Source organism: Agelaius tricolor, unplaced genomic scaffold (genome assembly GCF_023055355.1).
Source record: "Agelaius tricolor isolate 1412-34295 unplaced genomic scaffold, bAgeTri1.0.p SCAF_9, whole genome shotgun sequence".
Lineage (NCBI taxonomy): Eukaryota > Metazoa > Chordata > Aves > Passeriformes > Icteridae > Agelaius > Agelaius tricolor.
The window spans coordinates 37944675-37963554 of record NW_027269269.1 but is presented as its reverse complement, the minus strand read 5'-3'; the positions used below and the strand labels follow the sequence as shown (position 1 = coordinate 37963554).

Below are 18880 nucleotides of genomic sequence, written 5' to 3'. Positions count from 1 at the left end.
ATGTCATACTGGAAAATTTACGAAGCGGGATTTTTAAAATAGTGCTTGGCACTTTACATCTTTCTTATTGAACAGACTACAAATGCAGACCTGGCAGTTTAGGGAAAAACAGGTTTTAAACAGTTGGATTTTCATTTTAGTACTGGGCCCTCCCTTTCTTCACATTGTGCTGATCCTGTATTAAGTAGTAACACAAAGCAATTAGTGAAGTATAAAAAGTATTCATAAATAGAAAAGTTAATTCATTCATTACTTCATGCTCTCTCAGCTCAAGGAAACATAGGTCAAAAAAGTATACATATCACAGTGGTTTGTTTTCACATACAACTACATTTTTTAATTGAAAGCGTTGGCAAAATCAAGGTCTATTGAATAGAATTCACACAAAAAGTAATTCAAACTGCAATAATTTCTGCTGTCATATGTCTGTGTTTTAATAAAGGGCAGGTAAATTGACAAGTCAGCAAGGAGATGGTATAATAACATTTTTTGAGTAAGATGGAGCTTGTGTAGGAAGAGAAGGATATTGCTGTTTCTCTGTAATTTTATTTCTGTGATTTCCTTTCTGTAATAGATTGTGTAAGCTATATATATTTTCAATACTTTATGATCAGGTGGGAATTACAGTTAAGTTTAAAAAGGCACTTTTACTAAATTGCAAGATGAATTCTGGACATAGCATTTCTAAATCAGAAAATAGAAGGGTAGATTTTTTTTTAATGGCAAGTCTGGGACTAGATAGCTGTGGGAAATTTCTGAAGTCTTTATCCCCTTGCTGTTCATCAGTGAGGTGAGAAGGTGTTAGGGACAAACACACATAGCTATGGTGTATATCATTCCAACGAGGCAAAACACATTCGAGCAGTGTTACTCTTCTAAGTCATTTAAATGCTACAGTAAGAGAATGTTTTTTTTTAATAAATGTCATTTTCATGTGCACTGTGATGAGGAAACTTTTGCTTCCAGAAAAAGAAAAGGGATGAGTGCGTTATGTCTCAGTTCGAGCACATCGAGGATACAAAGATGAGAACTGTAAAATCAGAATAACATTTGATATTAGTGCATTTCTCTCTTCCCATTAGATATGTTCTGATTTTGCTTCAATGGTGTCTAATTCTTCTCACCACATTCCCTAACATTACTATCTGTTATTCCAGAATCCTTATCTGTCACAGAAAGTTTGCATTAATATTGCAAATCACCTCACTCTCACTGTTTAAAAAACAAAAGGCTGATCCAGTATTTGAGCAGGTTCTGATATCTGACATGCATCTCCAGTCTCACCTCTCCTCCCTCTCCGTCCAGAAGTAATAATCCAGGAGACGTCTTCTTTTTTCTTCTGTCTCTCTTTTTTTTTTTTAATTTAATTTTTTTTTTTTGGGTGCTTTCAGCAATGGCTGCTCCCCTTTCTGTTCCTCACAGACACAAACTGCATCTTTCCAGTGTGGATGTGGATGCTGTCCCCTTGTGGATGATGCTCACAGTCTGAGCTGCTGCCTGCAAAACTGAGCAGTGCCCTTCAGCCAGTTTAAGGTGGTGTCTGGTGCAGTGCATTCATTTAGCATGACTAAAGGACAAAATTAAGGTTCTTTTTGTTTCTCATCCCCCTGCCAGCTACAGCTTTCCCAGAAAAGAGGCAAAGCTGAGGTCATTTTTTTTCCATCTGTGAGGGGTCAGTGACTGCAACCAAGCTGTTCCTGGCTGAGGTATAAGCCTGTTAAAAAGCACCTATGCTAGCAGCTGAATCATTTTTGAGACCAATTTTTTATATTTCTACTAATGAAAACAGCGGGTCATTAAATCCAGCAGTCGATCTCCAATTATAACCTGGTTTGGACAGCATGGAGCCCTGCCCAGACAGACCCCCGACCTCGGCCTCTGCCTTTGCCGTGAGATCTGTGTTTGCTGCCCCTGTCCCAGACCCACTGCTAGCATCTCCAGGAGCACAAATTCCCCTCCAAAATACCATTACCACAGCTAATTCTGCTATTTAGTATTCTCAGTGCTGCCTGGAGTGGGGCTGGGCATGCTGTCTGTCCAGATGAGAAGCAGATCTATGGTTAAAAAAGGTGTGGTTCTGCTTGGAAGCAGAGGCAGTGTGTACAGGCAGTGATGTAAGTGTAAATGTACCAGTGTTTTCTTTCTTGACTATTATTTAAGTCTAATGGAAGAAATCAGACTTAAGAGACCTGAATTCTGGATAACCGCTACCTGTATTCTTTCTTTCCTCCTAACAAAATCAGAAACAGATATGTGAGAACTGCTGTAGCATTTTAATGAAAAGCTCTTCGATCTTTTCCTGCACAGGAATAAAAAAAAAAAAAGTTTAATGGTTGACATTTAATCTTCATACAGTAAATAATAATTACAGGCAAGAATTTAAAGTGGTTCTGCTCATAGTCAAGCCTGATGGTTCTTTTCTCCTTGCATTGCATGAGGATTTACTGTACTGTGGATGCAAAATGTAAATGATGGGCAATTCTGTGAAATTCAGACATGCACACAAAACTGTCTTTCCAACTTTTTCACACTTACCTTCAAATTGAAAATGGATTTTCCTGGTGGCTGATTAACCAGAAATGAGTTGTTTCTAACTAGGTTGAGGGGAGGAGGGTTCTGTAATATTGGATTAGTGAAAGGAGTGAACAGCTTCAGTTTAATTCAACTAGTCTTCTATTTTTAATCTCCAAGGAAACAGCTGAGTTGAATGTTAATTAAACAGCAGTCTTTGATCCACCCAGCCACTCCCGGAGGCATAATAATAATATATAAGTGCACAGCAGCACATATATAATAGGTATACTTAAAGGAGTGCATCTAATCTCGCCATATTTGGATTTAAAACATTTCTTGCTGACCCACTCTGATATTATTTAAATAGGGAAAGGAAAAAAGCGGAGAAAATGCTAAGCTAAACTTTGTTGGTCTGAAGGTAGGGCAGCAGAGCAAGCGTGAGTTCCTATTATGAGGATGTATAAGGGTTAATGATTAGAAGAGTGGAATCAGGAAAGACCTTAAGCCCAGATCCATGACAGTGGTAATTGAGCTGATTGATTACGACATCTCGTTTCAGACGACTATTGATTTAATCTAGTCTGCAGTCCCATTGGCCCCAGAGGTGCTCCCGAGTGAGGCTCAGCACTTGAACCTGGGTACTCTTCCCTACTCACCGTCTGGATATAAATTTCCAGAATCTGCAACCATTTATAATTTTCACTCATCTTCATCCTTTTATTCAGAAGCCTCTAATTTCATCAGGCTAATGTTTTAACCATTGAGGGAAGAGGCACAGGGAAAATAAAGTGGCACAGACTGAAAAGGGTGGGTTTTTAAAAAAAAAAAGGCAAGGCAGAGAGCCGGGGCTCTGTGGCCAGTATTTGCATCTGTTGTCTCTGATTCGCAGAGCTAGCAAAGGCTGCTTTTGGAGGCAGTCCACAAAGCTGGGCTATCAGTAGGCAGTTTGCTGTACGTGCACGTTCAATTATTAAAATAGTAGACTTTTTTTTTTCTTTCTGATAGCCATAGTGAGGTCATGACATTAATTTATCCAGGGTATTGTGGGTAACTATACAGAAAAAAAGCAAAAAGGGCACAGATGCTGGAGCAGCAAAAAATGGATGGGTCTGAGCAAAAGGAGATTAAGAGGCGATGACCAATCTAATGTACGTATAGCAGTAAGAAGCCGGCATCCGTCACAGACTGTTGATGGCAATAAGTATTTTAAGCCATGCTGTGCATGTGGTAATTTTTTTTTTTTTTCATATACCTCAGTAACTGCTAAGCTGAATGCTGTAATCCTGTATTTTTTCAGTTTCCCAAATCTGATTTTGGTCTTGTTTTTGTTGTCTCATGCTTGGCGTTCTTCGCTCTCTCTCTGTATGTGGGTGTGTGTCTGTCTCCGTCTCTCCCTTTCTCCGAGATTACAAACTTAACTGTTTCCTAATTGTCTACTTTCCTCCATCCTTTTCCTAAGAAATCAATCACCATCACCACGACTGGTCCCAAGCGCGCACTAGCTGGGCTTAGGGCGTGTACCTGGCGTTTTGGCTTCCTTCCTTTACTTTGGGGCTGTGTGCTATTTTCTTTTGGACCTTCCCTGCAAGCGGATGCCCTTCCCGTTGGCTGCTGCTGCCATAAGGTTGCCAAAAGGCTACCTGAGCCGGGACTGCAGCGCTGCATCCTGGGACCTGCCCGCCCGGCTACGCCGAGGGCTTCCACAGCACCAGGCAGCTCAGAGAATTGGCTGGTGAATTGCGTATCACCTGTCCCCCCCCTCTGGTAAATAATTTCTATACCGCGAATCACAGTGGTGTGGTACTGTCTGGAAAAGTAATTCCCAAATACTGTTGGCGTAAAAAAGGGAAAAGCTGAAAGACTGTCAACACCGTAAGCCATTAAAGTCCCTTGCCTTAAGAACAAAGGAACAAGGTAAAAATGCACACAATGATTATGCTCTGTGGATTTTTATAGCCTGTCAGACAACTTGTGCCTGTGTTTCAGTTATCAGCCTTTGTGCTTTGTTTTGTGTTGTATATTTTCTATACGTGTCTTCAGTTTCTGTGTGCGTGTATTCGGTGTGTATGTGTATGTTCAGACTTCTCTACCAAAATGGAGCAAATATCGTACAGAAAAATACACAAGTGGGGCTCAAACATGCATTTTCAGTACTCAGTGTGGTGGTGCGGGTGTATTGCCATTGTTCTCTTGCAGTGCTCCCTTTGATACAGGCAGCTTCTATTTTTTTATTTTATTCTAACTAAGTCTAAAATAAAAGAAAAGAAAAAGAGGAAAAAAAATTGCTTAGTCCAGTTAAATGCCAATTGAAGCCCAGAAACTCACGATTTCAGCACAGTGAATGGTGATTCAGACCCTGGCAGGGTTTTGGCTATGAGACAATTCCTACTTATAAAGAGTACAATGAAGGGGGGAGGAAGATAGCATTAATTTTGAGGAAGATTAATATTAGTCTTTTAATGTTCATTATTTTCTGAAGAAGTGGATCCTTGTAGCTTTTGACAGCTAGTGTGTCCTTCCCACTGGTATTTATTCGAGCAGAGGAAAAAATGAAGAAGGCGTAGAATAAACTCCTAAGACTGTTCAAGAATTACTGGCATTATTTCTCTCTACATCACGTGTGAGCCTGGGTTGCCTGCTATTCCTGAGGCAGAGGATCGAGGATGAAAGTCTGTGTGTCAGAGCCTGTTTTCACAACTGCATTTGGAGATCTGTCTTATTGATTAGGAAAAAAAGGGGGTGGGAATAGGAGTGTGAGGTGAGGGGAGGACCGACTGACTACTGGCTTATTGCAGCTCAAGACATTTTCTTCCGGAAAGATGTCAAACAACTGAGACACAGCAACAGAGGAAGTAGAAAGGTGGAAAAATAAGAAGAGGGACCTTTTGGAAGAAATGAAGGCATTCCTTATGAGAGCCTTGAGGTTTTTTTTGTTTTTTTTTTTTTTTCTTCTAACATCTGACCCACAAGGGCTAGAGTGACAGCGTCATGCAAATGCTGCAGTCCAGCAGGTCTGAGAGAGGGTGGATGCTAGAGAGTGAGTTAATGTTAATGATGAGTGCAGTGAAAATACCAGCCGATACCACCCCCTCCACACACAACTGCTCTGAGTCAGCATCCGCTGCTTTGCCGTGCCTTTCTGAGCGTGTGTGTGTGTGTGAGTGTGCGCATGTGTGTGTGTGTGTGTGAGAGTGTGTGTGCTGTGACCGTGCGTGTGTGTGTGTGTGTGTGTGTGTGTGTGCATGGAAGGTAAAGCCAGTCAGTCAGTGAGAAGCAAAGGTACGTTCGAGAGCAACTAAAATCTGACTGATTTCCATCTTCAGAGCATCAGATGTATTCCCTAAAGAGGATGGGTCTATGCGATGGGGGTGGTATAATTATGTTAATGTCATATTTATAGAGGGGAGAGATTTTTCATTCTAATTATTGATTTGAAAGCTGTGGTCAAAATTGTTTGTTAAATCATGATCAGCTTTAAAAAAAGAAATTGAATGAAATCTAAGGACTGCTATACATATATATCTGTCTCATATATGTATATATTTTTTTTTTGTTTCATTTAACTATTTTGTGTCTGAGGCATAACTGATTGAATGGTGCACAGTGACAAAAGAACAGCTCTTGTATAATGTTGCATTATATCATCAGCTGAAATAATATTGTAAATAATCCAAAATGTTCTGAAATCTGAAGTATCAGTCTGGAAGGGAGGGTGAAGGGCAGGGGTGGGGGTGGGGGGCACTGGCAAATCTTTTCTTCGGCAGAGCACTCTGTACAGCTTTCTTGTAAATGGATGGTTCACCTGTTCGACCAGCAGAGATTCTAATTCTTCCCCCCCTTCTCTTTTTTTTTTCCTTTTTAAAGCTGAACGGCTTCCCGAAGAGCTCTGAGTTTTCTATGCCAGATTCTGCTCCAGTGGCTAGGACCTTTATGGCTGCTGTTTCTTTTGCTCTGGGATCTGATGGAGGAAAAAAAAAAAGCCACGATGGATCCTGTCCCTAAAGTAGAAATTTTCTTTTTCATTCTGCAAACAAGGCTAAAGATCGGAGGAGAATGAATGCAAAAGCAATTCAGGATTGTGGTCGTGCCATTAAAAGTGTTCGGCTTCAGAACAAAATTATTTGGGAAATCCGAGCAATTCTTCTTACTGTATCGACAGTATTTAAAAGTTATGTGTGCTTTGAGTAATCTGGTTCAAGTGACAACAATCTCTGCATGTCAATGTTTTCTGCAGCTTGTGGAGTGAAGGCTAGTTTTGCCATTGGAAAGGAAGAAGCTTTTTCTAGCAGTCTGTAGAAGGATTAAATGGTGAACGTGGGGAAGAGGCAAAAAGTGAATACACGCCCAAAGGTTATCCTTGCATCGTGAATGGGTTTAAAGTACTCTGTAACCCAGGGCCCACCTGAACAGCAGGACTAAAAGTATACCGGGGAAATATTTCAATTAGAATCCCCTTAACAAGCATTTAATCCTTCTTTCAGGCATTAAGGAAATAGAATAAAATTGTTACTGTACAAATCTGCTGGAAGCAGATTTTAACCCATTTGTAGATGCTTCCCTCTGATGCATTATAGTAACATAGCTACTTGTGAGACAAGGCAGTGAAGATTTTTATCCTGTGTTCTTTGTTCTTTCTTTTCAAAAGTTAAGGACCATACTCTCAGAAAAGTCTGTTCGATCAGCTGATACATTGTTCGAATGTATGTATGCGTCTTGCCTGCTTATTTGATCTTTTCTGCCCCCTACTTGAAACTGTGGTTTGTTTATTTGGGGGGAAGGAGGTGGTGTTGATTTGGTGGGGGGACGGGACATTGGTTTTAGGGTTTCTTTTGGGTTTGGGGTTTTTTTTCTATTTAACAATAGCAGTGAAAGTTTTGGTGACAGCGATTATGACTACTAAACAATTCAGTTTATTGGAAGACGAATTCTTCTGGACCATATTGGACTTTTCCTAGTCCCTGAGACCCTAACTTGTGAGGTTTTTTAGCAACAATCACAAGTCAGGCTCTTGGGACCTAGGCGGAGGGGAACCAGCAGCTTTGGACTGTGTTTGTTTCTCTGCAGAATTTAGAGAACCACAGGAGCTTTCCTTGGCTGGAAGGGTAAAAAGGAAAATATACCTATTTTAAATGTTAAGCATCAGAACTGTTCCTAAAAAAAAAAGAAAAGAAAAAAATCCAAACGACTGTTACTCATTGTACATATTTATATGTTTAGAAAACTGGACTGGATGTCATGTAACATTTAGAATTATAATTTAACATGAATGTTAGTTTGCACAAAAAAAAAAAAAAAAACTCCCTCCAAACAACAAAAACAACAAAACTCCCACTCAAAACAGATACTAAAATATATAATAGACTTCCAACCATAATATTAATACTATTATTATTATTATTGTTATTGTGGACAATTCTGATAAATAATTACCAAAAAGAATATATTCATCTTTACTGTTCAAGCATCAATTGACTTTTAAAACATAAAACATAAACACTGATGTTTGAGGCCTAGAAAACATTCATTCTATTGTTTGAATAATGATTTCAGTCTACAGGAAAACTGTTGCTTAGCTTTTCCTGTAACATCGAACAAAGAGTATTTTGTACTTAGTTGCCATCCTTTTTCTTTGTCCAAGTGAGAACACAATATGTCATTTAAAATATTCTCTCATTTAATTTACATTTTAATCTGAAAGAGAATATGGGTTTAAAAATCATACCACAGCATTAACGTCCCTTTGCACTCAGAAACATATTTCTTGTACCTGTTCAATTTAAAGCAAACCCACAATACTCTAAGCACCCGACTCAACTTGTAACTTCTCCATCACTTCTTATATTTTTTTATCCCTCTGAAAATAACCAGTGTGAGCTGTAGCTTGTCCCTCATGTGTTAAGTTCTTCACTGGCTTTGCATAAGGAGATTCACAAGCACATGAGTTATTCTACACTGCTTATTTGTCTCAAACATCTGATCTAAAACACGTCATCTGATTTGTATTTCTTAATATTTTATAGGTGAGTTAGTTCTGAGTCATTTTTCTCTGTTTCCTGTGTCTAACCAAGATGCTGAAGTACTTTGTTGATACATCAGACTTCACTGAAACAAAGGCTTCACACAGATCAGGCATCTAAACTATTTGTTCATTTCAAAAGTGGTATTTTGGCTACAGTATATTTTTTCCACTTGTGTGGGAGGAATTGTGTTTTATTGTAAGCATCAACACTATTGTTAAAATAAATTGTTCTTATCTGTTAGTATAATACTTTTTCTTCTTGTCTTGTTTTCTTAAGAGACAGAAACTATACTCAGTACATAGTTTTCAAGTTGCTCAAGATATAATTAGTCTTTAAATAGTCATAAAAAATATTGCCTTAGCAATTACAATGATGATACAGTTCCTGTAAATATGTAATTCTTTTCTTCGTAAACTGTCAATCCCACATGCTAAGAACACCCAAAAGAGTTACTTGCAAATATTCAGATACAGAGGTAACCTTTTTAACACAGATGTGATATTCAATGTTGATTTCTGTTTAGGAAATATTGGAAAAGTAGATTTGAATGTGTATAGGAAAGACAAATGCACCCAGCTAGGTGCTACACTCGTGAAGCACTTTGTTAGGAATTTACACATATTCTGTAGCAGTTTTCAATACTGAAAACAGGTTATTTAAGATACTGATCAGGTGAACACATATTCTGTTCATTTGAGCTGTATAATGAGATAAAACTATACTGTGTGTTGCTATATACATGTCAATATATAATTTAAATTACACATAGTGTTTATTGAAATAAAAGTCCTTATAGATTTAATCAGCTGTAAGATGCACTCATTTATGCATATCAAAGATTGTCATTGCATTTATTTTTCGATCAGCAAAATTTTCTTGAATGAAGATAGCTCACATTCAGCACTCTGAATTAATTTTGCATTTAACACTGTATGTACAATGAAGGTGAAACTGTGGTGTGAAACGTTTTGTCTCTGTCAGTCTGGAGATTTCAACTGTGCTCTGCCCTGCATTGAGAGTGAGAAGAAAATGAATCATTATACACCCCTGCCTGGCGTATTTGGTGCTCCAGCAAAAGTCGTGAATACGCAGTCCTGCCTCTGCATTCCTGCTTGAACTGGGATGACTCCAGTGGCTCCACTCTGCCCATCATACTCACTGCTGCCCCTTGCCTTAGTGATGGGAAAGTTGGTGCACTGCCTGCCTCTTTGCCTGCTCCCTCTTCTTCCCCAGTCTCAGCACAGCCAGCCCAACCTCAGGTGCACAGGTAGGGCAGAGGTGGATGGAGGGGAGGAAGAAGCAGGGTCTTCAGTCGGGCAGAATTTCCACCAAGATCAACAACGTGTTTCTGTGTCCTGGAGCTGCGTGACAACGCCTACAGAGACCATGCAGGAAGCAGTCCCATTTACCCAGTGACAGAATATGAAAGCTGTCTCTATTAGCAAAATAAATAGAAAGCATAATCTTCAGTATGCTATGCTTAGATATATGTGCAGAATTTTGATACATTTCTATATATAGGAATAATATATTTCTATACAACTTGATGTTGTTTCACTGCAAAAGGCATTTAAATGCTCTTTAATAAGTGATTTCAGAGTAATCAGCTTGTGCTACAACAAAAACAAAAAAACAAAAACACAAGCTCTTGCAAAGGGGGAGGAAGAGAGAGAGAGAGAGAGAGTGAAAAAGATGTGTGGTGCATACAAAAAAGGACTGATATTAACAATTCGATGGGTTGCTAGTTGGTGGAGCAGACTGAGCCAGACGCATATATTAGTGGCTGTCTGCTGCTGATGGGAGCCTGCTCAATGCGGTGGAAATGAAGGATCACCTAGGCTCTGACACCAGCTTATTTGTACGTTTTAATTTTAAAAAGGAAAATCACTGTTTTACATAAACATCTTAACCCCCACGTGATTTTTTTTTTTCTCTTTTCCTCGCTCATATTGTTTGCTAATTTACTGTCAACTTAAAGTGCTGTTTAGCTATAGACCAACAAAACATCAGTCAAAAAAATAGAGGGAAGTATTAGCTTCTCTTTTGTCTGCCATGTACAATTGAGTTATTATTATGATAATTGTCTACTTTAATTTTTAGTCTTCATGGGAGATGCAACAATTTTCTGGAGCTTCATTTTTGAGGCATTTTAAGTTTCAGCAATATACCATTTCATGTTTCACCCAAACAATGCAAAAAAAAAAAAGGAAAAAAGGAAAAAAAAGCTCATAGCTCAAGCTGGGGTGTTTTGATCAATTCTTTTCATTAACCTGAAAGTCTTTAGCACCTTTGTATAGTATTGCATATATGGGACAGGATTTCTTTTCCAACCATATAAACTGTAAGATCCATTAATACAGTGCTGAAGACTGCTACACGAGTCAAGGGAATTCCAATCCAAGTTAATTACTGTTGGAATTAGAGGGAAGAATATTTTACTTGAAGTTGTATAACAAGAATCTACAATTATCACATTTCAGGGCATTGCTCTATTCACTTGATGAAAAATGTCAATGAGGTTTAACAGGAGATGTTCTGCATTTCCGTGGGTAATGAAAATCGGCGCATCCACGATAAGCTAACACAACATTTTCAGTGAGTTAATATGCAGTGCAGCAGAAATTTCTGTAGGCAGTAAATGTAGCCATCATTTTGATTCGCCCGTGTGATGATTATGCTCAATTCCTGACTAGGTACATAATTTCACACTGAAAAGCAGTCATCTCCTCTTAGGGACCAACTGTAGCCTACAAAAAAATAATAAAGAAGGAAAGAAAGACTGCCTGCCATCTGAGTCTGAAGTCTATAACTAGCTAGGTAGTCACACAATAGAAAAAAACATATCTGGAATACTATAAAAAAATACCAGCTGAAACTGTATCACTCAATTACAAGTAGATTTATTTTATTATGTTCATTTAAAGTGGTTTTGTCCAAACAATGTATCTGAGGCATTCATCACCCTGTTAAGTTTTTTCATTGTTTGATGATTACAATAGGCATCTTCCAAGTTTGTTGGATGCCTTGTTGTTGCACTCCTTGGCAACACTAGAGCGATTCTTATGGGGAGTTATATTCTGACCAGAATCCAGCTCAATTGATTGATGAGCTTCAATTGCAGTGCCTGAGTAGCAACAAGTGGATGGGAGCCTTAGAGAGTAATTGAAAGTCAGATTAATAAAATCAACATGATAAAATTATGTCATCTTTAAAAACATCTTTAACCTATTAAGTAGGATTTAAAATTAATCACAGAATCTTCCAGTTGACTACAGAGTAAAGTTTATCTGATAGGCTTTCAGAAGTGCAATCTTTATGCCTGCTCCTACTTATTTAGGAGTTAAAGATTAGTTGTAATTGTGGGATAAACTAGATATGGTCATGATAGTTTGAGCAATATGAGTATTCTACAGGGAGCAAGACAGACAATATTCTGTACTTTTACTCGTTAGCTGTTGCGCTGGGGCCGTGATTCTCTACAAGAAGCATGTTCATTTATTTAAATGGCCAAGCAAATCAACAAGGTTGTGCTGAGTAGTTTAGGGCTGGTAATTTTGGTTTTGGTTTTGGGTGGTTTTCTTCCACCACCACCACCCCCAACTTCTTTTCTTGGATGTGTACGTGTCATGCATGGGAAGGTATGAAGGAAAAACAGCTATTCAGCAGAGACACGTCCCACCCCTTTAATTAAGCTTTTCCTGGACTATGTAAAAACACTGGCAATGTGTAAATCCCATTTGTGTGTTTGTTATTATTATTTTAACAGATTCCTAAGTATTATATTAAGATATGTCAGTGATGAAATACACATGAAAATAGTTGCATTAGTAAGTCACTCGATACCAAAAGGGTTGGATGGCACCGGCACAGAGCCAACTGGAAGATTTTATTTTTCATTTAATTCCTTTCACCTAGTAGGCTCCCTAAGCATTAGGCAGAACCCAGTATGTGGCTAAGTTATTGCTCTAGTGTTCATCACACAAAAAGCACAGTCTTAGCATTTGTAAATTTTCTTCGGGGAGGTTTCTAATCTAGACAGCATTTGCGTTTGGGGATTACACCACAGTCTGTTCCCCACCACCTCCCCCTCTAACATGTAGCCCTTTCAACTTCTTCAAAGAAGTGCGGAAAAGTAGGTTCTTTTATTAATAGCAGAAAACAAACCGACTGCTGGACTTCCGTGGCAGAGCTCACATAATGCGGCAGGGTGGGAACTGTAACAAAGAATGCTTCAATGCACTAAACGTATAGTGAAACCCCATTTACATTCACTGATGGGGCTTAAAGTACAATAAATGAGAAGTTTAAAGTAGAAATAAGCAGGGCTATGAAAAGACTTCAGTGAAGGTAGGAACTTCTTGAAAAGTTTAGCACAGGATTTAATTTCAAACTCAAGCCTTTCCTAGTAGAATGCATTTCTTCATAGTGCATCCCTTTGCTTAAAGCATTTCTATCGGATGACAATAAATCAGATGAAGTGAGTACCTCCAACACATAGAGAAGCAGATTTTGTTTATCCAGTTTATATACTGATTTTCATACAAGTGAGACAGTTAGCAGTGGAAAAGTCTTCATGGTTCACTGTCTGATCCTCTATCTCTCCTCTGCAAACTGCCTTTGAAGTGCATGGAGAAAACTTTGTGTCTAGAAAAAGTTTGATTGTGGCATCTTCACTCGCTCTCTAGTACTAAAATGTTTCTGTCCATGTGGGTGTTGGTATGCCAGAGAATTGGACAAGGTTGCTTTTCTTCTGCCAAAGTTATTCTGTGAAATAGAATTTTACTAGTGAGTAACAATCACCTCTCCCCTTCTCTTCATCTCTTTGTTTCAGCCCCTTCCATAGCCTCACTGTAAGGCCCTACAAGAAGCTGGCTTTGTTCGCCTAGGAGTTTAAATCAGCCTTTCTCCCACTGATTGCATTTTTCTCCACAGTGGTTCTTCATCCTGAACAAGAAGGATGTATAAATTGCCCCTACTTGTAAATTTTTGCAGACTCTGCATTTCCTCCCTTGGCCCCATTCAGAAACAGCCAGCAGTCAGACATAAGATATTAGGTTGTTGGTTGCAGCTTTCAAAATAAAGATCTGCTTTCTCCTTTTCTTTTGAAGAATGGCATGATAGTCCTGATCTCTGCACAATCAGAAAGGAAGTTCATTTATGGAACATCAGTTTTAACAACTGTGATTTGGGAAGAGCAGGCTAGGGATAATTTTCTGCTGCTCTGTTCAGCAGAGGTAGATTCTGCTGGCGATGTGCAGGAAAGTTTTGCTACCAGCATTTAGCCAGATTCATAATTCCAGAAGGTTTGACAGTCGGCCCTTGCACTCAGGGAGCCTAGTTCTGCTGTGGGCCTACAGGAGGCAGGTCCACAGACTCTCACACTGCTGCCATCCTGCAGCAGCTGATATGAGCCTAACCCAGACACAGCCTCTCTCCATCCCTATGACACGGTGTCCCAAAAGCACAGGAATCAGTGTTCAGCAAACCTGGCACGCGAAATGGCCGGCACAGCCATTTTGTGGTGGGATTTATAGCTCTCCACTGGAAGCACAGGGTCCACCCCTCTGTTGGGAAGATTTGTCACAAGTCTGAGGATACACAGTGCTTATAGGTCTTGCTGATGTTATTTATATACGTGCACTGGGGTATTCGGGGAGCTAGATTTACTGTGACATTTTAAATAAACATAGTAGACCGTGCTTTTCTGTTGTTTATTATGTTGGCATATTATTTTGGATTTTAATTCTCAAACTTATGTCTCCTTCTGAAATAGAGGAATATGGTCAAAATATTGATGTTTTAGGAGCCATTGAGGCACCTGGTTTTTAAACAATGGCTGGATGTTTAGAAGTGAAGCAGGTTACCAGTGCAGCATTGGAAACTCTCCTGGCTGACTCAGAGGGTTAGATTTCTTGTGGGTGTTGCCAGTATCTGAGTGTTGAGGTTTGGTAGGCTTTTATGAGTTAATAAATTCCAAGGACTGCAGCTTGGCTCTCTGAAATTTGGTAATCATTCCCTAAATGCTAGTGGGAAATCAAAATTACTACATGCAATAACTAACACTTTTAAACCCCTTTGAAATGTTTCCAAACTGCTGCCTACGTGCTCTTTTTTTGCTGCATCGATGGCTAAAGATTTAGGGTCACTTCCTGGAACCCATCATGAATGCAGACAAGTTCCCTTGAGCTTTACTTTCCTTCCCTGCCATTTTCCCATGCTGTCCAGGCCGACTGTGGGCTCTTTCATGTGGGGAACACCACTCACTAATGGGAGCACAGTGACTGTCACAGGGGGACCTTGGATTTTATTAGAGCTCTGAGACCTCAGTATAAAACAAATATTAGCAAAGCAGGAGGTCACGATTTAGTGTGGCAGTGTGAAGCAATGTTTTATACATTTCTTTTACCATCTTTCTGCTGTTTGTCCTTCAGTTATTGACAGTAACTTAGTGCAGTGTTTGGAAAGACAGAGTTGCATCTGAACAAGCTATGGGGTCTCAGATCCCAATATTCAACCAGTTTCCATTGAAACTCTTCTGACTAGTTTTGATATGCACATTTACTTTTTTCAGATTGATATTTTTAATGGTCCAAATGATCTTCTGCAAAAGCAAGTAAGAAAACAAACAGAAAGGAGGAGCTCCACAGAGAGTCCCTGGCTCATCATTTTTGTATAAATCAGTCTAATGTGCGTCTTTCAATTCTGTGTGATTTTAGCATGGTGAAAAAAATTCTTCAGCTTGGATTACAAAATGACAGCAGAACTTAATACCTGCAGTAGTCTTCTGAGAGGAGTTGAAGGCTCTTCTGCCTGTGGTAAAACCTGTGGATGAATGCAATCCATGAATGCCATGTATGCCTTCCTATATTCTCTCTACTTCCAGATACCATGTGCCATTCATTAGACAAGGAAACTTAGTACCGTGTAGACTCGCACCTTACAGGGGCTAGAAATACAGCCAGGCATCTCCTTTCTTTCTTTCTTTCTTTCTTTCTTTCTTTCTTTCTTTCTTTCTTTCTTTCTTTCTTTCTTTCTTTCTTTCTTTCTTTCTTTCTTTCTTTCTTTCTCTTTCTTTTTCTCTTTCTTTTTCTCTTTCTTTCTTTCCCTCCTTTTCCCTCCCCCTTGCTCTCCTCCCTTGTGTCTCCCACACACAGCAGAAATATCCTGTCCGCTGCCAAGGCAAACTCAATCATTCAGTCTGACTTCCTCCATAAAACATGCCAAAGCATTCACCAAGCAACTCCCACGTCAACACCAACAATTTCTGTTTGGTTAGCATGTATATTTAGGATTTGGGATGGCAGAGAATCCATAATAACCTCCTGGAACAGTCTCCCAGTAGTCTATTACATCAATATCAAAAACATAGGCTTTATTTCCAATTAGAATTTGTTTAGAATTAGTTTCCAGCTACCTTTTTAATTTTCCTGACAACTTCAATGGTCATTTGCTTTCTTCCCCCTCTTAGGATTTTCAGTGAAAAACTAATGAGATTGTCTTCATTGTCTTACTCTAAGATTTTTTGGGAAGATCAGACCACGTTGCTTGTTCTTGTTTGAGTCTTTTCCATTTTGTCAATATCTTCTGCAAATACTAATAGCAGAATCAGCGAGCTGATGTCAGGAATGGTATTATTAGCTTGCTAGTAATTTTTCTTTTGTTTGACTTTCTTACTCATTTATCTTGTTATTCTCTTCTTTGCTTCACTATACTGAGATCACAAGTATAGCTAAAGGAATAAAGAGAGAAAATGATTTGGAAAAGTCTTTTTTTAGGTATTTAAAATTCCCAATTCCAGTTAAAATTAGTAGGAGTTTATCACCTAAACTGTTAAGTACTTCTGTTGCCTTTATTTAAGCAGAACCTTATGTCAATGGGAGAAATAACGAAATTAGCTTATCAGTGTTTGAGTAATTATTAGCCAGGTAGTTTTTGACCTCCATTAATCTATTTATTGAATAAATTGAGTTTAATTTCAGAAGGAAATGACAGCAGGTGTATTTTTCTTACTATTTGAAAGATTGCTTGATTTCAGCATTTCCTATGTTTCTTGTATGCTCGAATTACAGAAATAGATCCTACAGATGGATTAAAACATACTCGTGTGTTGAAGCCAAGCAATCAGTCTCACATTTTACAGGTATCCATCCAAACAGCTAGAATATAGCTAGCTAAAGGATTATTTGTAATATGTTTCTCCAAAGTTCTCTAACCTAGTCCCTTCACAAAGCTTATTTGCCTCATCTCAGTAAATCTGCAAGCCTATACATTTTATCATTTTCCTATCATGTGTTTGGGGAGGAAGGATGGGGGAAGACTGATCTTAGATAAGCAATGCAAGTTGGTTAAGAAAGGAGGAAACTGTCATCTGTAGCCTTTCCAGACACTGCAGTACAGTTCCAGACAGTCACCTGAGTATTATTGCTCTGCCTCAACTATAAATCACAGTCTGGTAATGGCCAAGGCTGACACCCTGACATTTTCAAGAAGAGTAAAAGACCTGATTTGAATGGAAATCAATTTCATTTCACAAATCTTAGGATACTCCAAATATGGTCTTGTTCTTTTATTTTCTTTTATTTTATTGCTTCTTATTCAGAATTTCCATGATTTTGTTGGAGGATTAGTTGCTCTATGCAATGACTCTGGTTTCCCACATAAAATGTAAAATTACAGAAATATGTGTGTGTGCAGTGCATCACAGGACCTGATACCATTGTGAAAGTAAGTGCCTTTTCTGACAGCCTGCTGAAGGTGATGGGCACATCTCCTGAGCCTACATTACCTTTTTCCCACCTCCAAAGGCAGAAACTGTCCTGAACTGGAAGGATGAAAAGGCAGGCACAGAGCATGTGATGCCACAGGTCTGCTCTCCTGCACGTGAATTCCTATGGGGTGCTCCACAGTGGTAGCAGTGTTGGCACACCAGGACTTCCCATTGTGCAATAAATTTTCCTGCTTGTTACAGCCTTTCTGTAGCAAAAATGGCCCAGAAGTTCTAAAAATTTCAGCTGCACTTTTATTTACTTGAAGAGCCAAAAATAAACCCCAAGCAAATGGAATTAAGGTGGCTTTTTCTATATTTTTATTTTAATTTTTTTTTTTCCTTTTGCCTGGGTGGTAAGAATGCACTGTAAAGACAAGATATTCCCCATCTAAGGAGGGAGGGGAATGAGCTTAGTGACTGTAGCACCCATGGAACTGCTGCACTAACAAGTGTAAGTAAATATGATTCCAAGTGTCCTTCACTCCGAGGACTCTCATCCATAGCACAGCACCCCTCTTGGAGCAAGGCCACTGCCCAAGGTGAAGGCTTTGAGGTGGCATCAGACCTCCAGTGACTGAAGCCTGAAATGTTCTTTCCAATAGTTTCACAAGGAGCTACTATGCTCTGCAAAATTTCAGTTTTCTTGCTTGGCAAAACAAAACCATCTAGAGGACACTGGTTAAAAAAAGGAAGGTGGCGTGAGGTAATGCATGTATGAGAATCTAAGCCAGTGAGTAAGCTGTGCCTAAATTTGCCAACAGATGCATTCCTGTGTGAAACTGAGAAAGGAAAAGCATCCTTAGCATACAGAGGATTAAAAATATCTGATGGCCATTCCATGTTTAAGCCCCTTAAACAGGATAGAGTGAAATACATTGTGGTGTCTATAGCAACAGGTGTGAAATCAAAGGTAAGGATTTTTCTCTCTCTGTGTGCATCTTGCCTGCTGCACAGTACTCCTGGAAAACCTGTAAGAAGATCATTAAAATCGTGCATATATAACACAGACACAGCACATCAAATGATTTCCAAAGGCCTTACCTATGTGCTGTGTCTAGACACTGTCTGTGGGCTTTATCACAGCACACCTTAAAAAGCAGTAAAACACATCTGGTGTGGAGAGAAATGCTAACAATCCAGCAAATTGCTATCATCTAGCCCAGAATCCTTTTTCTCTGACAACAGCCACTAGGACATGCCCAAGGAAAAGGATAAGATCCGGACAAGTAAAGTGATACTTCTCTGTTGTGGTTTGGTTCTTTTTTTTCTGTCTCCTGTGGAATTCAATGCAGTGACTAATAGCTGGTACCAACCTACTTAAGCACCCTTGGCAGAATTTTTCTTTTCTTTTGTGCATGTGTTTAATTACTTGTGCTTTAATTTTCTGAGCCCTTTTGTGTGATAACAATGGTATCTTTCCTTGATTACAAATATATCCATGTTCTGCAGATTCATTTGCATCCACGGAAGACTGAGAAAATGCTGGAGCTGTGCATAAGTGGTTTGCATGGATTTCCAAGGTGCATTGCCTCTGTGTAACCTGCATCATTATGCTCTCTTCATTTGTCACTAAGTGTTT

General features: G+C 39.1%; 1 long non-coding RNA gene across 3 annotated transcripts in view; it reads right to left on the bottom strand.

The window, feature by feature from the left end:
- Positions 1-1711, bottom strand: part of LOC139593060 (uncharacterized) — a 44693-nt gene extending 42982 nt beyond the window's left edge. Inside the window, exon 1 of one of the 3 annotated variants that reach the window (XR_011680193.1) lies at positions 1285-1711. This is a non-coding gene — a long non-coding RNA (uncharacterized lncRNA). The remainder of the gene's footprint in view (positions 1-1284) is intronic. The other 2 variants (XR_011680191.1, XR_011680192.1) reach the window with 2 other exon arrangements.
- Between the last annotated feature and the right edge of the window lie 17169 nt (positions 1712-18880).